Source organism: Arachis ipaensis, chromosome B08 (assembly GCF_000816755.2).
Source record: "Arachis ipaensis cultivar K30076 chromosome B08, Araip1.1, whole genome shotgun sequence".
Taxonomy (NCBI): Eukaryota; Viridiplantae; Streptophyta; class Magnoliopsida; order Fabales; family Fabaceae; genus Arachis; species Arachis ipaensis.
Window position 1 is genome coordinate 34,957,789 of NC_029792.2, and position 8,534 is coordinate 34,966,322.

The window sequence follows — 8,534 nt, forward strand, 5'->3', positions numbered from 1 at the left end:
ATTCTCTCTCTAATTTTCGAAAATCACCTTCCTCTTTTTCAAAATTCCTTTTTAATTAACTAATTGTTTTAACTTTTAATTTAATTTAATTTTTCTTTTTTTTTAAATTTTTGAATTTTAATTTTAATTTTAAATTAAAAACAAAAATATTTTTCTCTTCTTTTAAATTATTTTTGAAAATTCTTCTCTCTCACCTTCTCCTAATTATTTATTCATCTACTAACACTTCTCTTCTTCTTAAAAATTCGAACCATCTCCCTCTTTCTGTGTTCGAATTTCTTTTCTTCTTCTACTCACATAAAGGAATCTCTATACTGTGACATAGAGGATTTCTCTTCTTTTCTGTTTTCTTCTTTTTCATATGAGCAGGAACAAGGATAAGAGCATTCTTGTTGAAGCCGATCCTGAACCTGAAAGGACTCTAAAGAGGAAGCTAAGGGAAGCTAAAGCACAACTCTCTGGAGAAAATCTGACAGAAATTTTCGAAAAAGAAGGAGACATGGCCGAAAATAATAACAATGCATGAAAGATGCTTGGTGACTTTACTGCACCCAATTTCAACTTACATGGAAGAAGCATCTCAATCCCAGCCATTGGAGCAAACAATTTTGAGCTAAAGCCTCAATTAGTTTCTCTGATGCAACAGAACTGCAAGTTTCATGGACTTCCATCAGAAGATCCTTTTCAGTTCTTAACTGAATTCTTGCAGATCTGTGATACTGTCAAGACCAATGGGGTTGACTCCGAGGTCTACAGGCTTATGCTTTTCCCGTTTGCTGTAAGAGACAGAGCTAGAATATGGTTGGACTTTCAACCTAAAGATAGACTGAACTCTTGGGATAAGCTAGTCACGTCTTTCTTAGCCATGTTCTTTCCTCCTCAAAAGCTTAGCAAGCTTAGAGTGGATGTTCAAACCTTCAAACAGAAAGAAGGTGAATCCCTCTATGAAGCTTGGGAGAGATACAAGCAACTGACCAAAAAGTGTCCTTCTGACATGCTTTCAGAATGGACCATCCTGGATATATTCTATGATGGTCTGTCTGAGTTATCAAAGATGTCATTGGACCATTCTGCAGGTGGATCCATTCACCTAAAGAAAAATCCTACAGAAGCTCAGGAACTCATTGACATGGTTGCAAATAACCAGTTCATGTACACTTCTGAAAGGAATCCTGTGAGTAATGGGACGCCTCAGAGGAATGGAGTTCTTGAAATTGATACTCTGAATGCCATATTGGCTCAGAACAAAATATTGACTTAGCAAGTCAATATGATTTCTCAGAGTCTGAATGGATTGCAAGCTCCATCCAACAGTATTAAAGAAGCATCTTCTGAAGAAGAAGCTTATGATCCTGAGAACCCTGCAATAGCTGAGGTGAATTACATGGGTGAACCCTATGGAAACACCTATAATCCCTCATGGAGAAATCATCTAAATTTCTCATGGAAGGATCAACAAAATCCTTAACAAGGCTTTAATAATGGTGGAAGAAACAGGTTTAGCAATAGCAAACCTTTTCCATCATCCACTCAGCAACAGATAGAGAATTCTGAGCAGAATCCATCTAGCTTAGCAAATATAGTCTCTGATCTATCTAAGGCCACTTTAAGTTTCATGAATGAAACAAGGTCCTCCATTAGAAATTTGGAGGCACAAGTGGGCCAGCTGAGTAAAAGGGTCACTGAAACCCCTCCTAGTACTCTCTCAAGTAATACAGAAGAGAATCCAAAAAGAGAGTGCAAGGCCATTACCTTACTTGGTGTGGCCGAACCCAAAGAGGAGGAGGAGGACGTGAATCCTAGTGAGGAAGACCTCCTGGGACGCTCAATGACCAATAAGGAGTTTCCCTTTGAGGAACCAAAGGAATCTGAGGCTCATCAAGAGACCATAGAGATTCCATTGAACCTTCTTTTACCATTCATGAGCTCTGATGACTATTCATCTTCTGAAGAAGATGAAGACATTGCTGAAGAGCAAGTTGCTCAATATTTAGGAGCAATCATGAAGCTGAATGCCAAATTATTTGGTAATGAGACTTGGGAAGATGAACCTCCCTTGCTCACCAATGAACTAAATGCATTGGATAGGCAGAAATTACCTCAAAAGAAATAGGATCCTGGTAAATTTCTAATTCCCTGTAACATAGGCACCATGACCTTTGAGAAGGCTCTGTGTGACCTGGGGTCGGGCATAAACTTAATGCCACTCTCTGTAATGGAGAAACTGGGAATCTTTGAGGTGCAAGCTGCCAGAATCTCATTAGAGATGGCAGACAACTCAAGAAAACAGGCTTATGGATAAGTAGAGGATGTGTTAGTAAAGGTTGAAGGCCTTTACATCCCTGCTGATTTCATAATCCTAGACACTGGGAAGGATGAGGATGAATCCATCATCCTTGGAAGATCCTTCCTAGCCACAGCAAAAGATGTGATTGATGTGGACAGAGGAGAGTTAGTCCTTCAACTGAATGAGGACTACCTTGTATTTAAGACTCAAGGTTCTCCTTCGGTAACCATGGAGAGGAAGCATGAAAAGCTTCTCTCACTGCTGAGTCAACCAAAGCCCCCACAGTCAAACTCTAAGTTTGGTATTGGGAGGCCACAACCAAACTCTAAGTTTGGTGTTGAATCCCCACATTCAAACTCTAAGTTTGGTGTTGGGAGGTCCCAACAATGCTCTGAACATCTGTAAGGCTCCATGAGAGCTCACTGTCAAGCTATTGACATTAAAGAAGCGCTTGTTGGGAGGCAACCCAATGTTATTTAATTATATCTATTTTATTTTTATTGTTATTTCATGTTTTATTAGGTTGATGATCATATGAAGTCACAAGAACAACTGAAAAATTAAAAATAGAATCAAAAACAGCAGAAGAAACAGCACACCCTAGAGGAAGAGCACTCTGGCATTTAAACGCCAGAAACAAGCATCAACCTGGCATTAAACGCCAGAAACAGGCTACATTTGGGCGTTTAACACCAAAAACAGGCAGCAGTCTGGCGTTAAATGCCAGGATTGCACTGCAAGGGCGTTTACACGCCTAATAGGAGCATGGATGATACCTCCTTGACCCCTCTGGATCTGTAGACCCCACAGGATCCCCACCTACCCCACCTATTCTTCCCTCCTCTTCACACCTTTTCATAACACTCTTCCCCAAATACCCTTCACCAATCACCTCCATACCTCTTCCCCAAATGCCCTTAACCACTCACATCCATCCACTCTTCCCCATAAACCCCACCTACCTCTAAAATTCAAATTCTTTTCCCTCCCAAACCCAACCCTAATGGCCGAAACCTACCCTCCACCCCACCCCTATATAAACACCTCAACACTACTCCATTTTTGCACATTACAACCATCACTTCTACCCCTTGGCCGAATACACCTTCTCCCTCTATCACCTCCATTTTCTTCTTCTTCTACTACTTTCTTTCTTCTTTTGCTCGGGGACGAGCAATCCTTTTAAGTTTGGTGTGGTAAAAGCATTGCTTTTTATTTTTCCATAACCATTAATGGCACCTAAGGCCAGAGAAACCTCAAGAAAGAGGAAAGGGAAGGCAATTGCTTCCACCTCTGAGTCATGGGAGATGGAGAAATTCATCTCAAAAGCTCATCACTAAGAAATGGATGGAGCAAACAAGAGAGCCCACTCATGGACCTCAATAAGAGCATGAGGAAATTCCTCACCATGAAATTCTTGAGATACCTCAGGGGATGCACTTTCCTCCACAAAACTATTGGGAGCAAATCAACACCTCCCTAGGAGAATTAAGTTTCAACATGGGACAACTAAGGATGGAACACCAAGAGCAATCCATCATTCTCCATGAAATTAGAGAAGATCAAAGAGCTATGAGGAAGGAGCAACAAAGACAAGGAAGAGACATAGAGGAGCTCAAGAACACCATTGGTTCTTCAAGAGGAAGAAGACACCACCCTCACTAAGGTGGACCCGTTCCTTAATCTCATTGTTCTTATTTTTCTGTTTTTCGTTTACTATGCTTTATGTTTTATTTATGTTTGTGTCTTTATTACATGATCATTAGTGTTTAAGTGTCTATGTCTTAAAGCTATGGATGTCCTATGAATCCATCACCTATCTTAAATGAAAACTGTTCTAAAAACAAAAGAACAAGAAGTACATGTTTGAAATTAGTTTAATTATTTTGATGTGGTGACAATACTTTTTGTTTTCTGAATGAATGCTTGAACAGTGCATATGTCTTTTGATATTATTGTTTATGAATGTTAAATATGTTGGCTCTTGAAAGAATGATGAAAAAAGAGAAATGTTATTGATAATCTGAAAAATCATAAAATTGATTCTTGAAGCAAGAAAAAGTAGTGAATACAAAAGCTTGCGAAAAAAAAAGAAGAGAAAAGAAAAATGGCGAAAAAAAAAGAGAGAAAGAAAAAGAAAAAGCAAGCAGAAAAAGCCAAAAGCTCTTTAAACCAAAAGGCAAGAGAAAAAAGCCAATAGCCCTTAAAACCAAAAGGCAAGGGTAAAAAGGATCCAAGGCTTTGAGCATTAATGGATAGGAGGGCCTAAAGGAATAAAATCATGGCCTAAGCGGCTAAACCAAGCTGTCCCTAGCCATGTGCTTGTGGCGTGAAGGTGTCAAGTGAAAAGCTTGAGACTGAGCGGTTAAAGTCAAGGTCCAAAGCAAAAAAAAAAGTGTGCTTAAGAACCCTGGACACCTCTAATTGGGGACTTTAGCAAAGCTGAGTCACAATCTGAAAAGGTCCACCCAGTTATGTGTCTGTGGCATTTATGTATCCGGTGGTAATACTGGAAAACAAAGTGCTTAGGGCCACGGCCAAGACTCATAAAGTAGCTGTGTTCAAGAATCAACATAATGAACTAGGAGAATCAATAACACTATCTAAATTCTAAGTTCCTATAGATACCAATCATTCTGAACTTCAATGGATAAAGTGAGATGCCAAAACTATTCAAGAGGCAAAAAGCTACTAGTCCCGTTCATCTGATCGGAGCTAAGTTTCATTGATATTTTGGAATTCATAGTATATTCTCTTATTTTTATCCTATTTGATTTTTAGTTGCTTGGGGACAAGAAACAATTTAAGTTTGGTGTTGTGATGAGCGGATAATTTATACGCTTTTTTGCATTGTTTTTACATAGTTTTTAGTATGATTTAGTTAGTTTTTAATACATTTTTATTAGTTTTTAAATAAAAATCACATTTTTGGACTTTACTATGAGTTTGTGTGTTATTCTGTGATTTCAGGTATTTTCTGGCTGAAATTGAGGGACCTAAGCAAAAATCTGATTCAGAGGCTGAAGAAGTACTGCAGATGCTGTTGGATTCTGACCTTCCTGCACTCAAAGTGGATTTTCTGGAGCTACAGAAGTCCAAATGGCAATATATAATAGTCCATATTTTTTCCGAGTTTAGATGATGCAAACTGGCATTCAACGCCAGCTTTCTGCCCTATTCTAGCGTTAAACGCCAGAAACAAGTTGCAAAGCAGAGTTAAACGCCAAAAATAAGTTACAAACTGGCGTTCAACTCCAAGGAAGACCTCTACACGTGAAAGCTTCAATGCTCAGCCAAAGCACACACCAAGTGGGCCCGGAAGTGGATTTCTGCATCATTTACTTATTTCTGTAACCCTAGTAACTAGTTTAGTATAAATAGAACTTTTTACTATTGTATTAGACATCTTTGGATTATCTTTTATCTTTTGATCATGTTTTGATGATTGAACCCTCTTTGGGAGGCTGGCCATTCGGCCATGCCTGGACCATTATCACTTACGTATTTTCAACGGTAGAGTTTCTACACACCATAGATTAAGGTGTGGAGCTCTACTGTTCCTCATGAATTAATGCAAAGTACTATTATTTTTCTATTCAATTCAAGCCTTTTTCTTCTCTAAGATATTCATTCGCACATAAGAACATGATGAATGTGATGATTATGTGACGCTCATCACCATTCTCACTGATGAACGCGTGCCTGACAACCACTTCCGTTCTACATGTAAATAAGCTTGAATGTATATCTCTTAGCCTCCTGATCGTGAGATCAGAGTCTTCGTGGTATAGGCTAGCATTATTGGCGGCCATTCTTGAGATCCGGAAAGTCTAAACCTTGTCTGTGGTATTCTGAGTAGGATCTGGGAAGGGATGGCTGTGACGGGCTTCAAACTCGCGAGTGCTGGGCGTAGTGACAGATGCAAAAGGATTACTGAATCCTATTCCAGTATGATCGAGAACCAACTGATGATTAGCCATGCGGTGACACGCGCATTTTGGACCATTTTCACTGAGAGGATGGGAAGTAGCCATTGACAATGGTGATGCCCTACATAAAGCTTGCCATGGAAAGGAGTATGAAGGATTGGATGAAAGCAGTAGAAAAACAGAGGTTCAGAAGGAATAAAAGCATCTCCATACGCTTATCTGAAATTCTCACCAATGAATTACATAAGTAGCTCTATCTTTATTTTACGTTTTATTTATCTTTTCATTATTAAAACTCTATAACCATTTGAATCTGCCTGACTGAGATTTACAAGGTGACCATAGCTTGCTTCAAGCTGACAATCTCCGTGGGATCGACCCTTACTCACGTAAGATTTATTACTTGGACGACCCAGTGCACTTGCTGGTTAGTTGTGCGAAGTTGTGACAAAGAACTAAGATTATGAACATGCGTATAAAGTTTTTGGCGCCGTTACCAAGGAATGAACGATCACGATTTTGAATACCAGTGACAAATGAGATGAGGGAAGGCTAACCTTGCCAAAGTAGAGGACTTGTCCGCCACCTTGTAGAGTTCTAGGGATATAACCTCATGAACTTCTACTTCCTCTCCAATCATGATGCTATGGATCATGATAGCCCGGTCTATAGTAACTTCAGACCAGTTGCTAGTAGGAATGATTAAGCGTTGGATGAACTCCAACCATCCCCTAGTCACGGGCTTGAGGTCATGCCTTCTTAGTTAAACCGGCTTCCCTCTTGAATCTCTCTTCCATTGAGCGCCCTCTTCACAAATGTCTATGAGGACTTGGTCCAACCTTTGATAAAAGTTGACCCTTCTAGTGTAGGGGCGTGCATCTCCTTGCATCATGGGCAAGTTGAATGCCAACCTTACATTTTCTGGACTAAAATCTAAGCATTTTCCCCGGACCATTGTAAGCCAATTCTTTGGGTCCGGGTTCACACTTTGATCATGGTTCTTGGTGATCCATGCATTGGCATAAAACTCTTGAACCATTAAGATTCTAACTTGTTGAATCGGGTTGGTGAGAACTTCCCAACCTTTTCTTTGAATCTCATGTCGGATCTTCGGATATTCACCATTTTTGAGTTTGAAAGGGACCTCGGGGATCACCTTCTTCTTGGCCACATCTTCATAGAAGTGGTCTTGATGGACCTTTGAGATGAATCTCTCCATCTCCTATGACTCGGAGGTGGAAGCTTTTGCCTTCCCTTTCCTCTTTCTTAAGGTTTCTTTGGCCTTTGGTGCCATCAATGGTTATGGAAAAACAAAAAGCTTTAGCTTTTACCACACTAAACTTAGAAGGTTTGCTCGTCCTCGAGCAAAAAAAGAAAGAAAAGAGTAGAAGAAGAAAATGGAGGAGATGGAGGGGGTTTGTGGTTCGGCCAAGGGGGAGAAGTAGAGTGTATGATGTGTGAAAATGAATGAGTGAATATGGGTTTATATAGGAGTGGAGAGAGGGGTAGGGTTCGGCCATGTATGGGTGGGTTTGGGAGGGAAAGTGGTTTGAATTTGAATGGTAAGGTGGGTGGGATTTTATGATGGATGGATGTGGATTGGGAAAGAGATTATGGAGAAGAGGGTAGGATTTGATAGGAGAGGGTTTTTTTTGGGGAAGAGGTATTGAGATGATTGGTGAAGGGTATTATGGGAAGGTGTGAAGAAGAGAGAGAGAGATGAGGTAGGTGGGGATCCTGTGGGGTCCACAGATCCTGAGGTGTTAAGGATTTCTCATCCCTGCACTATATTGGCGTGTAAACGCCCCCTTGATTGCCAATCCTGGCATTAAACGCCAGGTTGCTGCCCATTTCTGGCGTTTAACGCCAACTTTTCTCCCCTTTCTGGCGTTTAAACGCCAGCTTTTCTCCCTTTTCTGCCGTTAAACGCCAGTTATGTGTCTCTTTCTGGCGTTAAACGCCAGTCTGGTGCCCATTCTGCTACCCTTACTAGCGTTTAAACGCCAGCAAGCTTCTCCTCCAGGATGTGCTATTTTTAATGCTGTTTTTCATTCTGTTTTTGCTTTTTCAGTTGTTTTTGTGACTTCACATGATTATCAACCTACAGAAAACTTAAAATAACAATGGAAAATAAATAGATATGATTAAATAAAATTGGGTTGCCTCCCAACAAGCGCTTCTTTAATGTCAATAGCTTGACAGTGGACTCTCATGGAGCCTCACAGATACTTAGAGCATGATGATGGCCTCCCAACACCAAACTTAGAGTTTGAATGTGGGGGCTCTATTTGACTCTGCATTGAGAGAAGCTTTTCATG